Below are 18,832 nucleotides of genomic sequence, written 5' to 3' on the forward strand. Positions count from 1 at the left end.
TATGGCTGCTGGAACTGGCCAACACTCAGCTATTGTTACAGGCACATTCTACTAAGTTAGGTTTCAATTTTGTCTTACTATTAAGCTAGGTTACAGTTCATCCAAAAGGACTCAAATATAGAAGTACAGAGTCCTTCTCAGACCATATTTAGCTTGCTTTAACAACTATAAATGGATTTCACCAAAAGATTGATAGTAACTATATCTTGAGTAACTTGAAATTAGCTTTTTTCTCTTTTTGATTTTCCATATTTTCCAATTTTTCTGCAAGGAATGTGGATTGCTTATAAAACAAACACACACAAATAGCTAAGAATTTTAAATAAGAAAATTTAAAAGTAAAATTAGATATCATTCATTTGAATACCTACCATGTGCCAGGAACTGCAAAGCACTTTCCATACATTCTCTCTCATTTAATCCTCACAATTTATGTAAGAGGCTCTATTACTATTCCTATTTTAAGGATGAAGAGATGAAGCTTGGGGCCATATGATGGGAACTGACTTTGGAATGCAATTATATATGCCTGCATGCACAAAAGCAGATACCCTCATAAATACTAGACTCAGCTGAGCTGGCTAACTCAGATGGCCACTATGTAAGGCTCAAAACCCAGATATGACTACCCACCACGGCCCCATATATCCTAATCATTCTCTCCTAGGTAACTATCCATATGGTAGACTGAAAAAACTTGGCCGCAAAGTTCTGGAGCTCATTCTTTGAAGAGGTATATTCCCCATTCCTCAAATCTGAGTTGGCCTTGAGACTTGCTTTGACTGACAGAATATGGCAGAAATGACATTGCTAAGTTATGGAGGATTTGCAGATTTCACTCTTATATTCTCAGAATCCCTCCCCCAAGACCACCATGGTGTAAACAAGCCCAAAATGAAATACCACATGGAGAGAGGTCTAGCCATTCCTGTTTTACCAAATGAACCCAGCCCCCAGCCAACAGCCTTTCAAATGAATGGAGCCACATAAGTGAGCCCAGGCAAAACTAGCAGAAAAATTGCCCAGAAAACCCAAAAATAGTGAAAAGTAATATACTGTTGTTAATTAAGCCACTAAGTTGTGGGATTATTTGTTATAGAGCAATAGCTAACTGATACAACTTGAATTTACAAAGCAAAAGAAGATTTCCAGTCATTGAAGTGCCTGTGCTGGGCCAATGTCAAAAAAAGAAATATTATTCAGTGTGGTGCAAGCCCTTTCATTGAGGTCGTTATTATTATTATTATTTGAGATGGAGTCTCACTCTGTCACCCAGGCTGGAGTACGGTGGTGCCATCTTGGCTCACTGCAACCTCTGCCTCCCAGGTTCAAATGATTCCCATGCCTCAGCCTCCCAAGTAGCTGGGATTACAGGCATACACCACCATGCCCAACTAATTTTCGTATTTTTAGTAGAGACGGGATTTCAACATATTGGCCAGGCCGATCTTGGACTTCCAACCTCAAGTGATCCACATGCCTTGGCCTCCCAAAATGCTGGGATAACAGGCATGAGCCACCTCACCCAGCCGCAGTGAGGTTATCTTGTATCTCCTCTCCTAGTACACAGATCAAACCCAAATTCCATAGTCAGAGAGTGATTATAGGTCTCACACTCCCTTCCAAACATACCAAAGCTTTCTTCTTCTCAAAACACAACTATGTGCAACTGAACAGATACTGATGAGACAGTCCAGAAGATTATTAAAAAAAAAAAAAAAGGAATGTCAAGAGAGTTTTTTCTACATAAAAGCAAGGAATTGTTCACATAGGAAAATGTGTGCTGAAACCAATTAATATATTTCCTTTGCTTTTAAAACACATTAGGATTTTCTTCCAAGCTTTACTGACTAATGAAACATATTAAATGTGGCAGGCTGAGTTTCAATTAAAGACAGAAGGCAGGGGTCATTTACCTACAACTAAATGCTTCTTCAATAATAACAGACTCATGAGCAAACGGAACTTGCTGCAAGGAGAATATGACAATTTGTTCCCGTAGCTGTCATTTTTATTCAGACACAAGTGGCTCCAGACGAGAAAATCATATTAGCTCAAAACAGATATGGAACTCACTATACTAAGAGATGTTTCTTGCGTATGGGTAGTTCCTTATCAACATTCGCAACCATGATGGTAGAGGAAAAAAAATACCCTAGCTTTTTGACAGAATGACTTAGCATACTTTAGTTTTCTAAAAACCAGAATATTATCACAGATTAATCAAATTCTTAAATTGAAAGCTTTTTATTAATCTTAGAATGGAGAATGCAAACAATAATAAAAGGCATCAGAGTCCCTGGTACAAAGCTATGTAACTTGTTAAAAGCAACTACACCCATAAAATACTGTAGCGGTGTTTAGGGTTGGATGATGACAATTCTTTTCAAGAGAAAGTGTCTCACAGGAAAAAGAATTCAGATGGTATCTTAGAGCTCCTTCACAGCAGGTCACTTTGCATTCCCTATTCCCTTTTAAATGCTATGAACATTACACCCTCTCAGCCTTTCCTTCCTCTCCATTTCTCATATTTCTTGGTCTGTTCCCTTTGTTGATTTCAATCACTTGGCCCCTTCTAATTCCTCCTTGCCATGAACCTTATTCCTCTCCTTTCTGCCTTACCTGATAAACAAAAAGCAAAACTGCTCCTCACATAACAGTCCTGCATTTCTCTGGTGGTGGCACAAAGAAACAATTCTCTCTCAGACAGGATTGGGTTACCTAGCAATTTCCCAGGTCTTTCTCTTCTCAAAGATTTCTCTCTCTCCCTCTCTTTCTTTCTTCCACTCTCTCTCCCTCTCTACTTCTGCAAACATCTGATCCATGATAAAAGAATGAAGGTACATTTGGTAGACTTACCATAAGCAATTTTTAAACATTTCCCTAGAGTGGTACTAGACATAACTTCTAACATATATAAGTGGAAATTAAATTCAAATCAACAATTACTGAGTGTCTCCCACCTGCTATGCCTCATGCTGGGGATAGAGATCATCATACGACTTAGGCTCTGCCATCAAGAAGAAAACATGGCAGAAATGGTAAATAAATGCAAGGAATAGCAATCACCTCACAAAAATCCCTTCAGCATCACCAACTGCAAAGAAATTCTCCGGATACTGAGCCTCTGTTTCCTCATATTTTAATATTATTAATATTAATATCATTTAACATGATATTAACAATAATACTTGCTTCACAGGATTATTGCTGTAGGAGTCAAACTAGAATGTGTGTGTGACTGTTGATTTAGTTTGTTTTTGCAACTCCTTGTGAATCTATAATTATTTTAAAATAAAGTTTTTTTTTTAATTTAAACAAGAATGTGATTGAATGTACCTTGCAACTGTGTAATTCAATTTCAATTATATTCAATCATCATTTATTCAGCCAGGTTCTGTGCTAGAGAGATTGGAACTAAACAGGAAATCCATGATTCCTAAAACTAAAGCACGCAAAGGCTGAGGCAGTAGAGAGACAAGGTGAAAAATGTAATAGTGTGATGTGTGTTGTATTAGATATACAGAAAATGTATCTAATCTTAGATTAGCTAATCCAACCAGGGTAATTAGCTAATTCCAACCAGGAGGAAAACAAGGAAAGAAACACCAAGGCATGCTATAGAAACAGAGTGGATAATAAAATGAGTAATTATCTCTCATTAGGGCCCTTTATATTCTAGTCACTATATTAGGCACTTTATAGACAATAGTCTCATAAACAAAGACAATACAGAGGGTCCTCTTCTTGAAAACATTCCACTCCATTAGCTTACAGAGTTTGGCCTTGGCGACTGCAAGGTCTAATGGTCTCAGGAGACTACTACCCAAATGGAAGAAGAAAAGCACTGAACCAGAGGTGAAAAGTGATAGGATGAGAAATCCTGCTCTGCCACTATATGGCTCTAGGAATCTCCCTTAGATCTCTGGTCCTTAGATTCCTCATCTGCAAAATGGGAATTTAACACCAGCTGACCATGCAAGGTTGTTGGGATAATGGGTGTGAAAAAAGTCTTTGAAATCTATCGAGTGTCTTTAGGGTAAGAACCAGGCTAGAAATGTACCTGCCTAAAGGGCGAGGGAGGTAACATAATTGAGCAAAGCAGGCCTATAAGAACTCTCCCAATTGTATCAGTTAGCTATTGCTGCATAACAAATCATCCCACAACTTAGTGGCTTACATCAACAATGTATATTACTTTTCACTATTTTCTGGGTTTTCTCAGCAGTTTTTCTGCTGGTTTTGCCTGGGCTCACTCATATAGTTCCATTAATTTGAAAGATTGCCTGGGGGCTGGGCTCATTTAGAATAGCAGAGCAGCTATTACTTGTTGGTTAATGTTGAATGTTGCCATGTAGGAAACTGGGCTCCTTGTTGCCAGCCTATTTTTCTTGAAAAGTCAAAAGATTTGTACGTGTAACTGAATGTATGTGTGTGTAAGTCTTTGATTTTGAAATATTAACTAATTTTTTAATGGAAAACATCATGTGACTCTACAAAACACATCTATGGACTAGATTTGGGGCTTGGGCCACCAATTAGTAACCTCCATGTAAAGTAATGTTTCCTGCTTGTCCTTATATTTGTGTCTATTCTACTAGGTTTTCCTCAATTACAGGGAGTCATACCAGGCTCATCCGGGCTCTTTTCCTTAGTCCTGGTCTTTTGAAAAGTAGTTCTCAAAGTGAGGTTCCCCACACCAGCAGTATCAGCATCACCTCCAAATTTGTCAGAAATGCCCATTATTGGCTTTGCAGATGCCACCGCCACCTGGAGCCTTGTAGTATCAGCCATGGTCAACCCCACCATGTTCTTTGACATCACCATCAACAGCAAGCCCTTGGGCCACGTCTCCTTCGAGCTGTGTGCAGATGAGGTTCCAAAGACAGCAAAAAACTTTTGTGCTCTGAGCACTGAAGAGAAAGGATTTGGTTATAAGGGTTCCTGCTTTCACAGAATTATTCCAGGGTTTATGTGTCAGGGTGGTGACTTCACACGCCATAATAGAACTGGTGGCAAGTCCATCTACGGGGAGAAATTTGATGATGAGAACTTCAACCTAAAGCATACAGGTCCTGGCATCTTGTCCATGGCAAATGCTGGACCCAACACAAATGGTTCCCAGTTTTTCATCTGCACTGTCAAGATTGAGTGGTTGGATGGCAAGCATGTGATCTTTGGCAAGGTGAAAGAAGGCATAAATATTGTGGAGGCCATGGAGCGCTATGGGTCCGGGGATGGCAGGACCAGCAAGAAGAGCACCATTGCTGACTGTGGACAACTTTAATAAGCTTGACTTGTGTTTTATCTTAACCACCAGACCATTCCTTCCGTAGCTCAGGAGAGTACCTCTCCACCCCATTTGCTCACAGTATCCTAGAATCTGTGCTCTCGCTGCAGTTCCCTTTGGGTTTCATGTTTTCCTTGTTCCCTTCCATGCCTAGCTGAATTGCAGAGTTAAGTTTATGATTATGAAATAAAAACTAAATAACAAAAAGAAAAAAAAAAAGAAATGCTGATCTCTATCCCCAGCATGAGGCATAGCAGGTAGGAGACACTCAGTATTGAGCCCCACCCCAGACCTACTGATTAATATACTCTAGGGATGAAACCCAGGTATCCGGAAGACTTCACACTGGTTCTCAACTCTAGCTATGCACTAGAATCACCCTGGAGAAATTCATAAAATATCAATCCCAAGGTACCAGCCACAGATGAAGATTTTAATGGTCTGGGATGCAGCCTGGACTTTAGGATTTTTCCTCATTTTTTTTTTCTAGTCAGTCTCTTGCTTATCCAGCCTTTAGAATTTTTAAGTGACTCTAATTTGCAGCCATGGGACTTCACTTGGACCTTAAAATTAGGGGAAAAAAGAAACTGGTTGAGACTCTACATATCGCTGGGGAATTAGAACATTAGGAAAGAAACACACTTTTTTCTTTATTTATTTGTAATGGAGGCTTCCTCTAGGTCTTCCTTCCTTGAACTTCAAATGTATCAGTATTTCGGTCATTCCCACAAAGCACAGAACACAGGAATGAATGCAATTTAATTCTTTTCACAACTTGTCTTCTGGAAGTTCGTTCTCTCTCTCTCTTTTCTTAGAGACAAAGTCTCACTCTGTAGAACAGACTATAGTGCAATGGTATGATCATAACTCACTGTAACCTCAAACTCTTGTAGGGAGGGATTCTGCTTCCTCAGCCTCCTGAGTAGCTGGGAATATAGGCACACACCACTGTGCCTGGCTAATTTTTTACTTTTTATAGAGATGGGGTCTTGCTATATTGTATAGGCTGATCTCAAACTCCTGGCATCAAGTGATCATCCTGATCTTGAGACTCTCAAGAAGTTGGGATTACAGGCATGAGACACCATGCCTGGCTGTAGTTTATTTTCTAATAAAACAAAAAACGAAGGAGAAAAAGAGAACAAGATGGGTAGAATGTAAATATGTAAGAAAAGGGAGGGCCACATTCTGAACAAAAAACACAACTTGAGCAAAGGCTGGAGGTGAATTCTGCAAGGGGAATTTAGAGAATGAGGAGACCATCTGACCTAGGGCAGAAGATATGTGCTGAGAAATGGAAGTAAATAAACTCAGAGAGGTGGAATAAGAGTCTTACCTTAAACAGCCTTCAAGAAGACGACAGAGAGTATATTAGTTAAAGTTCTCCAGAGAAACAGAACCAGTAAGATGGAGATATCTCTATATATGAATGGGCTCACATAATTATGGAGGCTGACAATTTCTCTCTCTCTCTCTCTTTCATTTTTTAATATAGACAGAGTCTCACTATGTTGCCTAGGCTGGTCTTGAACTCCTGGGCTCAAGCAATTCTCCCACCTTCCACTCCCAAGGTACTGGGATTATAGGCATGAGTCTGGCTGGCTGACAATCTCTAAGAACTGCAAGGTAAACTGAAAAGGTGGAGACCCAGGTGAGCTCATGTAAAGAAGCAGGAAAGAGCTGATGTCCCAGTTCAAAGTTAGTCAGGCAGGTGAAGTTATTCTTAGACTTTATGTTCTACTCAGGCCTTTAACTGGTTTTATGAGTCCCACCCACATGAAAAGAGCAATATGCTTTACTCAGTCTACCAATGTAAATGCTAATATCATTTAAAAAAAAACACTTTTACGAAAATGCCCAGAATAATGTTTGACCATATATCTGGGTACCCATGGCCTAGTCAATTTGACACATAAAATTTATCACCACAAGGAATATGGACTTATATCTGTGGACTAGCATTTCCAAAATGCTAAAATTCAAATGTCCCCTCCAGAAGTCATGTTGAAATTTAATTGCAATTTTGATGAGATCAAGAGGTGGTACAATAAACAGGTGATTAGAGAATCCCTCATGATAGATTAATGCTGTTATCTATGTGAATTGGGTTCCTGATAAAACGGGTAAGTTTGGCCCAGTTTCCTCTCTGTGTCTTGCATGCTTGCTTACCATTCCCCCTTCTGCCATGGAATAATACAACAGGAAGGCCCCCACCCAATGCCAGTGCCATGCTCTTGGACTTCCCAGCCTCAAAAACCATGAGCCAAATAAATTTCAATTATTTCCAAGTTACCCAGTTTGTGGCACTCTGTTACAGCAACACAAAATAGACTAAGACACAAAATATAGTTTATGAAGACCTAGGCCAATACTCCACCAACATAGCTCTGTGAAAAAACATGTCTTGGAAAACACTGCATATTGAAGCATATTAACACATCAAAGCTATGAATCATCCTGCAGGAAAGAAATGGTTTATAACTTTGTTAATTCTGGCATTTCATCACAATGCCAATTTTTTACTTAACATCTATTAATCTCCCATGGAACTAAAGTTTCACATAACATACTTTGGGAAAAGCTACTCTACGCTGCTAGAAGATAATACAAATTGAGAATGTGGAAAGGGACATGAAAACAGGATTTTAGTAAAATAAATTTGAGAGTAGTGTACAGTGATATTAAAGGGGAAAGAGCCTAGAAGCTTCAGAGCTCATATGCTCTACTGCAGAGCTCAGCTAGAAAGCTACTTTAGCAATCCAGGTCTGAAGTGACAGAGGCTTGTACTTGGGTGGGAATGAGGCAGAAAAGGAAGATAATGAGCCATTTCACGGAAAAGTACTTGTGCATATAGACTCTAAATACAAAAGAGTAGTAGAAAACTCCAAAGTTTGGGACTTGGTAGGTGAAAGACTAAATGGCCACCAAAGGAAAGGCTAGTTCAGGGGCAAAATGTGATATGCTCAGTTATTGATATGTTGGGTTTAGAATTGTGGTAGAAAGAAGTCTGTAAGAAATATCTAGCCATTTTTGGAATTATGAGACTTATGTGAGAGACATCAAAACTATAAATCAATTTGGGACTCACCAGTATAGAGATGGAAACTAAGTCATAAGATTAAACTCTTACTCTCCTCCCCATTTCCCTCAGCCAGGTCAATCCCTTCTCTTTGCAAGTGGCTTCATTTTGAGGGCATGCTTCCCCAACCAGCCTTGGGTCCTCTTGATAAGCCTCAAAAAGCAGCACTTTTAATTATACTCATTCCTAAACACAGCTCTGTGCTCTGTAGTGGTAACTATGTACCATCAGCAGGAAGTTTACAAAAATAAGCTCTGGAGGGAGTTCCTTAGATATACAAGGAAAATAAACTTAGGAATTTGACCACATTTATGGAACACAAGTCAACTATGGACAAAAATATTCTGCTGTCCTTACTACGTGCCAAACCACTGGCACATACCCTCTACTGCAGAGCCTTAATTTTATATAATTCCAAAGCTGAAGGTAACCAGACACAGTAGGTTTTAGACAAATTTCATAAGCTAAAAACATGCACTCTTCTGGAAGCTTGTACTTATGAAAATATGTTTGAGCATTGTCAATCAATTCTGTAAGGACTTCCAAAGAGACTTCTGTGTACTTAGCTCTGAAATGATCCATGGTCTTCCTTCTCCTATACACTGGACCTCTGGAGTTGCACGGTCCCATATTTGAATCCTAACTGTCAGCCCTGGGGGCCGTCTGGTTACTTAAGTGCCTTGGGCCTTGGTTTTCTCATGTACAAAAATGGAATAAAAATATCTTTTTCATTTGTTTATGCATTCATTCAGCAAATGCTTTTCAGCTCCCACTTATGACAATACCAAGTCTTGGGTACTCTCACAGTGGCAAAAGAAGCAGGCATGGTGCCTATAGACAGGGAGCTTAAATCTTAGTGAGTTTAAAAAAAAAATCAAATGAAGTAATGTATGCAAATTACAAGGTACAGTGGTTCATGCATAGAAGACACTCAATAAACACTAGTCCCTTTGTTTCCTATAGATCAAAGGACATAAACTCGAGTGCCTACGGTGGCCAGCATAAACACGTGCAGCAGTGGGGGCTGTGGCAATGTGATATGGAGAGCTCATGACTTCATTAAAGGGTAGAGACACGTTCAGCATCAGCTGATTGTTTCTAGAAGGGGATGCAGATGACTGTTCTCCCAGTTTTTAAAGAGAAGCAGGAAATATCTCTATATTTAAATTTGACAATTAATTTCAAACTATGGGTGGGCCAAAAAAAATACATCTGACCTAGGGGCTGCCAGTTTGCCACCTCTATACAAGCTAACCCAAAAGGCAAGGTACTCAGATAACTCCCAGTTTTCAGGGCTCTTTGGGGCATGATGTAGGAAGACTAATGAACCCTCAAGTAAAATCCTTATTTCACTCCAGCTTGGTCTCAGTCAATCAGACTCTCTCTTCATGCTCTGCTGAAACAGGAACCTGGAGTGACAGAATCATTATCACCAGAGGAAAGAAAAATCTCACCATGGATCATCAGCTTGCATTATAGAAATGAATATAAAGGCTAGACAAGAGGAAACGATGAAAAGGGACCCAATAGAGAGCAGTGAAGCACAAGCAGTTCAGGCACCAAATTGTGCTGATCGGATTTAAGGGTATCTACCACAGGGATAATCACAAATACAGGGGGAAGATTCTGTCAGCACTTTCAGGTGATATTTTCTAGGGTGATATTCACTGATTTTACTGCTTCCTTTGTCTCTGACTCATTCTTTCCAGTTCAACCGATTTTGTTTGTAGATTTAATATCTGGCACTATTCCTCCAAAGAGCTCATGATTTCCCTCTTTGCTCGCTATCCCCTCCTGCTTCAGAGCAGGCCAGATGGAAAACCAAATAATAAACAGTGACAGATGTAAAAAGATATGGATATTTGTATTACTTTGGTTTAATCCCCCAAATGAAGCTAGCCCAATAGACTACAAGAATGGAGCTGCCTCATCCCTTCCAGAAAAGTCTAAGCATTATTAACTCCAAGATTTACCTGGCTTTATAAACCCCAGTAATTATAATTATGCTAGAGACTCACATGCCCTCCTTTAATGTGTTTCTCTTGTTCAGCCATAGAAGGGCAACTGAGGATTCCATGAGTCAGAGATGACCCTAACAGACATGTGTCATCCCAGAAGTCCATCATATGCTCTGGGAAAACCAATATTCAGTAGTGTTTTTACTTGTTGGGAAGATCTGGAAACAATAAAATGGGTACCCAGCCCCATTTCTTGATGTGCACAGGACACAAGAGCCCTGTGGAAGAGCTGTTGGACTCTGCCCACAATTGAGATATTTAACCCTCTATGATGCACTATGAGTTCCTTTAAAAAAAAAAAGGGGGGGGTGCTGGACTATTAGAAGAGACAATGGGGCCCCTAAAAGAAAATCACCATGAATGAAGGAATCTGGCATCCTGGGCTGCCATAACAAAATGCTATAGACTAAGTGGCTTAAGCAACAGAAACTTATTTATTTTCTCACAATTCTAGAGGCTGGAAGTCCAGGATCAGGGAGCCACTATGGTTGGGTTTTGGTGAGGGCCTTTTTCCTAGCTTGCAGAAGGAAAGTGTCCTCACATAGCAGATTGAGACAGAGAGAGAGAGAGAGAAAGTGAGAGAGAGAGAAAATGGGAATCTTTATCTTCTTAGAAAGCCAGAGTTTTACGTGATTAGGACACCAGCCTTAATGCCTCATATAACCCTCATTACTTCCTAAACACCCTCATTCCAGATAGAGTCACATAGCAGGTTAGGGCTTCAGTATATGAATTTGGGGAGGGAAGGGGAACACAATTCAGTCCATAGCAGTGAGCTACAGAGGGCAGCATGGTGTGGACATTCCTAGAACAGTTGCCTGATTATCATTCAATCCAGTATGATTGTCTTCCTTACCTTCCATACTCAACTGCTCCTTTGCTATGGGAAAGAAAAGTTTAAAGCGTGAAGAGAAGACTGTGTCCTAAGGCTCAAGAGCTCAGCTATAGGAGCCTCCCCTGAAATAAATATCCAAGAAAAGGAAAATGTTTCCCAGCTGCTTACAGCTGTGAAAGAACACTGGAGATCAGTATTCTGCAGGGAAAACCTTGGGAGAAGAGGTCAGCAGCCACACAGGCTGTGTTGTGGTACCTCCCTGAGCAGGGTGCAGGTAAGTACTCAAAGGAGGCTGGCAGACAACTTGGTCAGCAACTTGGGCCACAAACTGTTTGTTTTATAGAGATGGGGTTTACCCATGTTGGACAGGCTGGTCTTGAACTCCTGACCTCAAGCAATCCACCCACCTCGGGCTCCCAGAGAGTTGGGATTACGGGTGTGAGCCACCAAGCCAGGCCTGGGCCACTGATTTCTAGACTGACTAGGCTTTCTAGTAAACATGGATTGAAGTATGGCTGTAAATGTCACAGTTGTCTTCACCAGTTGGTAAAGCCAAGAGACATTTGTGCTACTGGCATTCCCCTATCACCCTACAGACGACCAACTTGTAGAATCCTCTTGTCTCAAACTGCTTGAGAATCTAGATGCAGGCTTTACCAGTACTCTGCTAACAACAGTAACTTTTGTCAACGTTTCAATTAAAAGTCAAGTAGGAAAGCTAAAAATCAGGACAAGCACAATGGCTCATGCCTGTAATCCCAGCACTTCGGGAGGCCAAGGTGAGCAAATCATCTGAGGTCAGGAGTTCGAGACCAGAATGGCCAACATGGTGAAACCCATCTCTACTAAAAATATAAAAATTAGCTTGGCGTGGTGGTGCATGCCTGTTGTCCAGCTACTCAGGAGGCTGAGGCAGGAGAATCGCTTGAACCCAGGAGAGAGAGGTTGCAATTAGCCAAGATCACACCACTGTACTCCAGCCTGGGAGACAGAGCGAGACTCCATTTCACAAATAAATAAAACAAAAAATTATTTTGACTATGTTTCATGAGAATGAAAATGACTTTCACAGGAATCTGAGCTTGGTGGTACTCTACCAATATGGCTGCAAATAGCCTGTACCTTGCCAAACGGCACAGGAACTTTTCAGTACTTATATTACTTGACGTCTCTGGCAGCTGCTACTGTTGAAAATTTCTTCCCTGATATTCTCTCTTCCTTTGACTTCTTCCTCTGGCCTCTCTGACCATCTTGGTGTACCATGGTTGGGCCTGATGCTGGTGAAGAGGCAGTAAGAAAACATATGAACATGTGCCTATGGCACAGCAAGGAATTGCCTTAAGTGGTAGAACTTAGACTCTTGAGGGCTTTCCCAACCTGAAAAGGAGTGAATTGAAGATCAGACTTGAGAAGTCTGCACTGACCCTCAAACTTTGGTTACAACTCCATGAGGAGGCAGAAGAACCTCCAAAGTCCTGACTCACCTGCTTTTTTATTCTCATTTCCTGTGCCTGTTGTGCTGATTACTTGCAGGTTTCACAGGAAGCTGAAATGAAAGCAACCTTGAACTTATCCAGTTGGTCATTCTTAACAGGATTTCAACCCAGACTAGTCCATTCTGGACTGTCTGGGCCCACCACACCTCTTCAGTCTTCTCAGTTGCCTCCTTGTCCCCCAGCATCCCCTGCTCAGCTCTTAGTACATGTCCCACAAGCCCTTCAAACTGCACACATGCAAAACTGAATTTATTATCTTCTTCCAATCTGATCCTCCTCTCATAGTCTCCTTTTTGTTCAAGTGTATGTCCATTAACTTAGCTAAACAAGTTAGAAAGCCAAAACCTCAAGTTTCTTCAAATGCATATTTGAAGGTACTACAAGGATACGGAAGAATCATGCTGGCTCTTTTGAAAGACCAATTTTATTATTGACTTGGAGGTGTGGAATGTGTTCATAGTTCTTGTAGGACTGCTGAGTATGTCTTAAGTCAGTTTTTTCTTCTCCATCCACACCATGACCTTGGTTCTTACTTGCACTGCCTTTTGACTGAACCACTACAACAATCTCTCATCCAATCTCTCTCATTCACATTCTTTTAAGTGCTGCCAAAGTAATCTTTTTCTGTTTCAAGTACATGTAAATGCTTTTTTTTTACAGAAGTCATATATGTTTATTGTAGACATTTCAGAAAAATCCTTAATAGTACAAAAACATAATTACTATTAGCATTGTATTTTATACTTTCAGCCATTTTCTATGAATAGGCATATATCTTTATATAAAAGAGATTATATTATGCATACTGTTATATACTCTACTTTTTTTTTGAGAAGGGAAGGCTCCCCTCCCCTCCCCTTCCCTTCCCTCTTTCCTTTTTTTTTTCTGTCACCCAGGTTAGAGTGCAGTGACACAATAATGGCTCACTGCAGCCTTGACCTCCCATCTCAAGCTCTCCTCCCACCTTAGCCTCCTAAGGAGCTAGAACTATAGGCACACAGTACCATGCCTGGCTAATTTTTGTATTGTTTTGTAGAGACAGGGTTTTGAACTTCTAATCTGCCTGTCTTGGCCTCTCAAAGTGCTTGGATTACAGGCATGAGCCACTGCACACAGCCTGCCCTACTTTTAAAAATTAAAATTAAAAATTAGTCTTGAGAACAATTTTTCTGTATCAGTAAGTCTCATAATCATCTTTATAATGAAAACACGCTGGGCATGGTGGCTCATCCCTATAATAGCAACTTTGGGAGGCCGAAACGGGCTGATCACCTGAGGTCAGAAGTTTGAGACCAGCCTGGCCAACATGGTGAAACCCCATCTCTACTAAAAATACAAAAATTAGCTGGGGTGGTGGCAGGTGCCTGTAAATCCCCAGTTACTCAGGAGGCTAAGGCAGGAGAATCGCTTGAACCCAGGAGGCAGACGTTGCAGTGAGCCAGGATTGCATCACTGCACTCCAGCCTGGGTGACAGAAAAAAAAAAAGGAAAGAGGGAAGGGAAGGGGAGGGGAGGGGAGGGAAGGGGAAGGGAGGGGTGGGGAGGGGAGATAAGGAAGCAAGGAAGGAGGGAAGGAGGGAGGGAGGGAAGAAGGGATTTTATCCAATGAAAATAGCAACACTTGTTTAGCCAATCCCTTACTATCTTTCCTAATATAAAAAAAAATCTTTGTACATACATCTTTGTACATATTCATAATTTTTTCTTTAGGACTGAAATTGCCAAGCCAATGAGGATAAATATTTAAGACCCATTGCCAAATACTCTCCCAGGAAGGTCTTATCCAATACATCTACCAATAGAATGATCATTTTAATGTACAAGCCAGATTCTGACCCAAAGACTTGGAGAGCAGTTTCAGGTTCAAAAACAGAAAAGCAGTCCAGGCATGATGGTTTATGCATGTAATCCCAGCAATTAGGGAGGCCCAGGCAGGAAGATTACTTGAGGCCAGGAGCTTGAGACCAGCCTGGGCAAAATAGGGAAATACCTGTCCCTGCAAAAATAAAAATAAAAAAATTAGCCAGGAGTGGTAGTCCCAGCAACTCTGGAGGCTGAGGTGAGGGAATTGCTTGAGCCCACCTGGAAGTCAAGGGTACAGTGAGCCATAAACACACCACTGCACTCCAGCCTGGGTGACAGAGCAAGACCTCATCTCAAAAAAAAAAAAAAAAAAAAAGGTCACACATTTGCAATCCTAGCACTTTGGGAGGCGGATTACTTGAGGCCAGGAGTTCAAAACCAGCCTGGCCAACATGGTGAAACCCCGTCTCCACTAAAAATACAAAAAAAAATTAGCTGGGCAGGGTGGTGGGCACCTGTAATCCTGGCTACTCAGGAGGCTGAGGCAGGAGAATTGCTTGAACCTGGCAGATGGAGGGTACAGTGAGCTGAGATCATGCCACTGTACTCCAGCCTGGGTGACAGAGCCAGATTCCATCTCAAAAAAGAGAGAGAACGGAAGAGTAGAGAAGGCGCAAAAACAAGACTGTCATAGTCATCTAGGCCATAGTGCCTCCAAGCACAGTATGGCCCATTAGTCTTCTGGAAGAACCAAGAAAAAATTTTGAAATGCAAGTTCTTTCTTTAACTCTTACAGCAAATGCCAAGCCAGGGACTTTCGTTTTTACATATGACTAAGTCCTTAATAGCTTCCTTCATTCATTATTAATGGTAATTAAAATTTTATATTCACAAAAAAAAAGCATGGTTGTGCCAATTATTAAAAACTGCTTTTCACAGAAAGTTTGGCAATGATGCAAATTTCTTGCTGCACATATGAAAACATAGGTTGCTGGAGTTCTCACAATTTTCAAGGATTTTTTTTTTTTTAGTATATTACAGTATAATGTTGTTTTCCTATTTTTTAGAGATTGGGTCTCACTCTGTCACCCAAGCTGAAGTGCAATGGTGAAATCATAGCTCACTGCACCCTTGAACTCCTGGGCACAAGTGATCCTTCACATCAGCCTCCCAAGTAGCTAGAACTATAGGCACTGGCCAGCATGACAGGTTTGTTTTTCTATTTTTAATAATTTTATGATTAAACATGCTATGATGTTGCCATTTTTGGTTGTTATTTTGTTCCTCTTTCATTTTTTATTTCACCAAATTATTCTCCCACCAGAAGTGAAATGAACAGGGTAGGTATATTTTGGGGTTTCCTTGACCCAATTAAGTGAGCATGTTCAAGAACTGATGGTCTAGATGCCTCCAAATCTCACTACCCTGAGTCTAGGTTTGTTTCCTAGATTTACTACATTGGCTAATTCATAAGGAGAGCTGGTAAGTTGCTGCCTAAAAGATGATCAGATGCTTGAAGGGAGGAATAAGAATAGAACAACTAAAAGCAATTTTGAGGAAAGATGACAAGGAGGCCCAAAGACTCACTCTCCTCCCAACTCTGTTGATTTGTTTGTTTATTTGTTTGTTTTTAAGACAGGGTCTTTCTCTGCTGCCCAGGCAGGAGGGCAGTGGCGTGATCACGGCTCAATGCAGCCTCAATCTTTTGTATTCAGGCGAGAGATTCAGCCTCCAAAGTAGCTGGAACCACAGGCATGTACCACCATGCCTGGCTAGTGAGCAGGCATACATCTATGTACAATTTTTTAAATGATAATTTTTTTTTATTTGTAGAGACAGGGCCAACTTGCAGTTTCTGAAACACTGGTCTTATGTTACAGAAGAATATATGCAGGATTCTGCCAAATATCAGCAGGGCTATGAGGTCTGAGCTACCAATGAGCCTAATCTAAGCATAAACAAGGCTTTGTTGAGAACTACATTAATACTATTCTGTGCTTGGCCTAAGCTACTCAGCCACTGACCTGCAGATTCATACTCCTGATTAGAATATGAAAGACTAGCAGAAAAGAGGAGACAGATCTTCCTATATGAATCACTATTCAGGGAAATGGAGACATCTGTACAATTGATTCTGGTAATAGGTTCAAAGCTTCTTATTTGCCCATCTAGCCCTAGGAAGTCATGTGTTTAAAATGCATGGGATTTACCTTGACAAACAAAGCTTATAAAAGGATGTGGGAATCTGATTTCCACCAGCCCAGCTTGCACTTCAACAGGGATTCTGTAATGTTACCAGCCTGAGAAAGAACTGAACTACTAAGTAGTACATTTCCATTCCCTTATGGAGGAAAGAAGAGAAAGTTGGCTAAATCAGTACTACTTGATTTTGCTCACATTTCTACTGCCAAGAGTATCATGGTTACTCACGAACAGGCACTAGAAACACCCACACACTCACAGACATGTACAATCGGGCATTTGTTAGGCTATAACCTAATGAGCTTGCCATTTTCAATAATCTAGGCTCCTTGTTAAAATATTCAGTAACACCAGAACTGGGTTCACCTCAACAGTAGAATTTTGTGTGCAGTACTAAGTCAGCTATGAATCACAAGTAGTTATATTTCATCCAAGACAAAGCTCCAAAACCTTTTCTCTGAACATTCACATGTTAGGTGAAATGACATCTATGAGGGTTCCTGGCAGACCACAGTAAGGATAGCAGAGAATATGCAATGACTAAGGAAGAAAGAAAAGAAAAAAGGGACAAGAAAGTGAAAAGAAGAGTGGAAAGAAAAGGGAGACAGACTAAAAGTAATCAATCATTTAAAAAGACAAATGTGCCTCTGGAATCTGCGAACCCCAGTCAGCGTCGCATCCCCAGCCTGCCGCCATGGCCGCCTATAAACTGATGCTGATCCTGCATGGTGGGAGCATGCAGGACGTGGAGAACTGCTTTAGTGGCTGGCATGATACTGACCTGAGCCCAGAGGGCCATGAGGAGGTGAAGTGTGGCAGGCAGGTGCTGTGAGATGCCAGCTATGGGTTTTACATCTGCTTCACCTCAGTGCAGAAGAGAGTGATCCAGACCCCCTGGACAATGCTAGATGCCATTGATCAGATGTGGCTGCAAGTAGTGAAAACTTGGTGCGTCAATGAGTGGCACTATGTGGGTCTGACTGGTCTCAATAAAGCAGATACTGCAGCAAAGCAGGATGAGGCCCAGGTGAAGATCTGGAGGCACCCCTATGATGTCCCATCACCTCCAATGAAGCCCAACCATCCTTTCTACAGGAACATCAATAAGGATCACAGGTATGCAGACCTCACAGAAGATCAGCTACACTCCTGTGAGAGTCTGAAGCACACTATTGCCAGAACTCTGCCATTTTGGAATGAAGAAATAGTTCCGCAGATCAAGGAGGGGAAACAAGTACAATTACAGCCCATGGCAACAGCCTCTGGGCACTGTCAAGCATCTGGAGGGTCTCTCTGAAGAGGCTATCATGGAGCTGAACCTGCCAACTGGTATTCCCATTGCCTATGAATTGGACAAGAGCTTGAAGCCCATCAGGCGCATGCAATTCCTAGGGGATGAAGAAACCGTGTGTAAAGCCATGGACGCTGTGGCTGCCCAGGGCAAGGCCAAGAAGTGAAGGCCAGCAGGCAGGCTACTGTCCCCAGGAGCACCCTGCCCCTCTGCCCCTCCCTCCTTCATGTCCCTCTGCCCCTCCCTCCTGCACATGTCACACTGACCGCATCTATAGGCATCTTGAGCTGTAGCTGCAGATGAAGACAGGTGGCTCCCATTTTCATTTCAGCCATTTTGTTTCCTGCAGCCACTCTCCTCACACAACCTAGTCAGAATAGCATTTCAGGGCACGGGTTCTCCGTCCAAGCTGTGGAAAAGCTCCCCTTGTCCAAGACAGTTTAAAAGCAGTGATCTGGGTTTTTGCAAGTGCTTTGTTTACTAAGGACTTGTGGGGCGAAACCATGCTAAGCCATGACCAGTGAAGCGAGACAGCCTGTCTGTCCCCAGGAGCCAGTTCTGTGCTCTTAATAGTCAGGCCACTGCCTGGGGACTCTAGTCATTGCAGTAGAAGATTAATGTAACCAGCATGGTGATGTGACAACTGCTTCCTCCCTGACCCCAGGGAAGCTGGCTCTAGAAGGTTGGGATCAATCCTGAATTTAGTTTATGTGTTACATTTACTTTTTAAAAAAAAAAAAAAGGTATAGTATATATAAATAATACAAAACAATAACCTTTCTGGGGTTTCTCATGGCAGTTGAAATAGTCCATCAGAA

General features: G+C 41.4%; 2 pseudogenes; both read left to right on the forward strand.

The window, feature by feature from the left end:
* Positions 1-4,792: 4,792 nt before the first annotated feature.
* Positions 4,793-5,287, forward strand: LOC100407026 (peptidyl-prolyl cis-trans isomerase A pseudogene; annotated as a pseudogene).
* A 12,130-nt stretch (positions 5,288-17,417) lies between these two features.
* LOC100395756 (phosphoglycerate mutase 1-like) lies at positions 17,418-18,180 on the forward strand (annotated as a pseudogene).
* The last annotated feature ends 652 nt before the right edge of the window (positions 18,181-18,832 follow it).

Source organism: Callithrix jacchus, chromosome 15, assembly GCF_049354715.1.
Source record: "Callithrix jacchus isolate 240 chromosome 15, calJac240_pri, whole genome shotgun sequence".
NCBI lineage: Eukaryota > Metazoa > Chordata > Mammalia > Primates > Cebidae > Callithrix > Callithrix jacchus.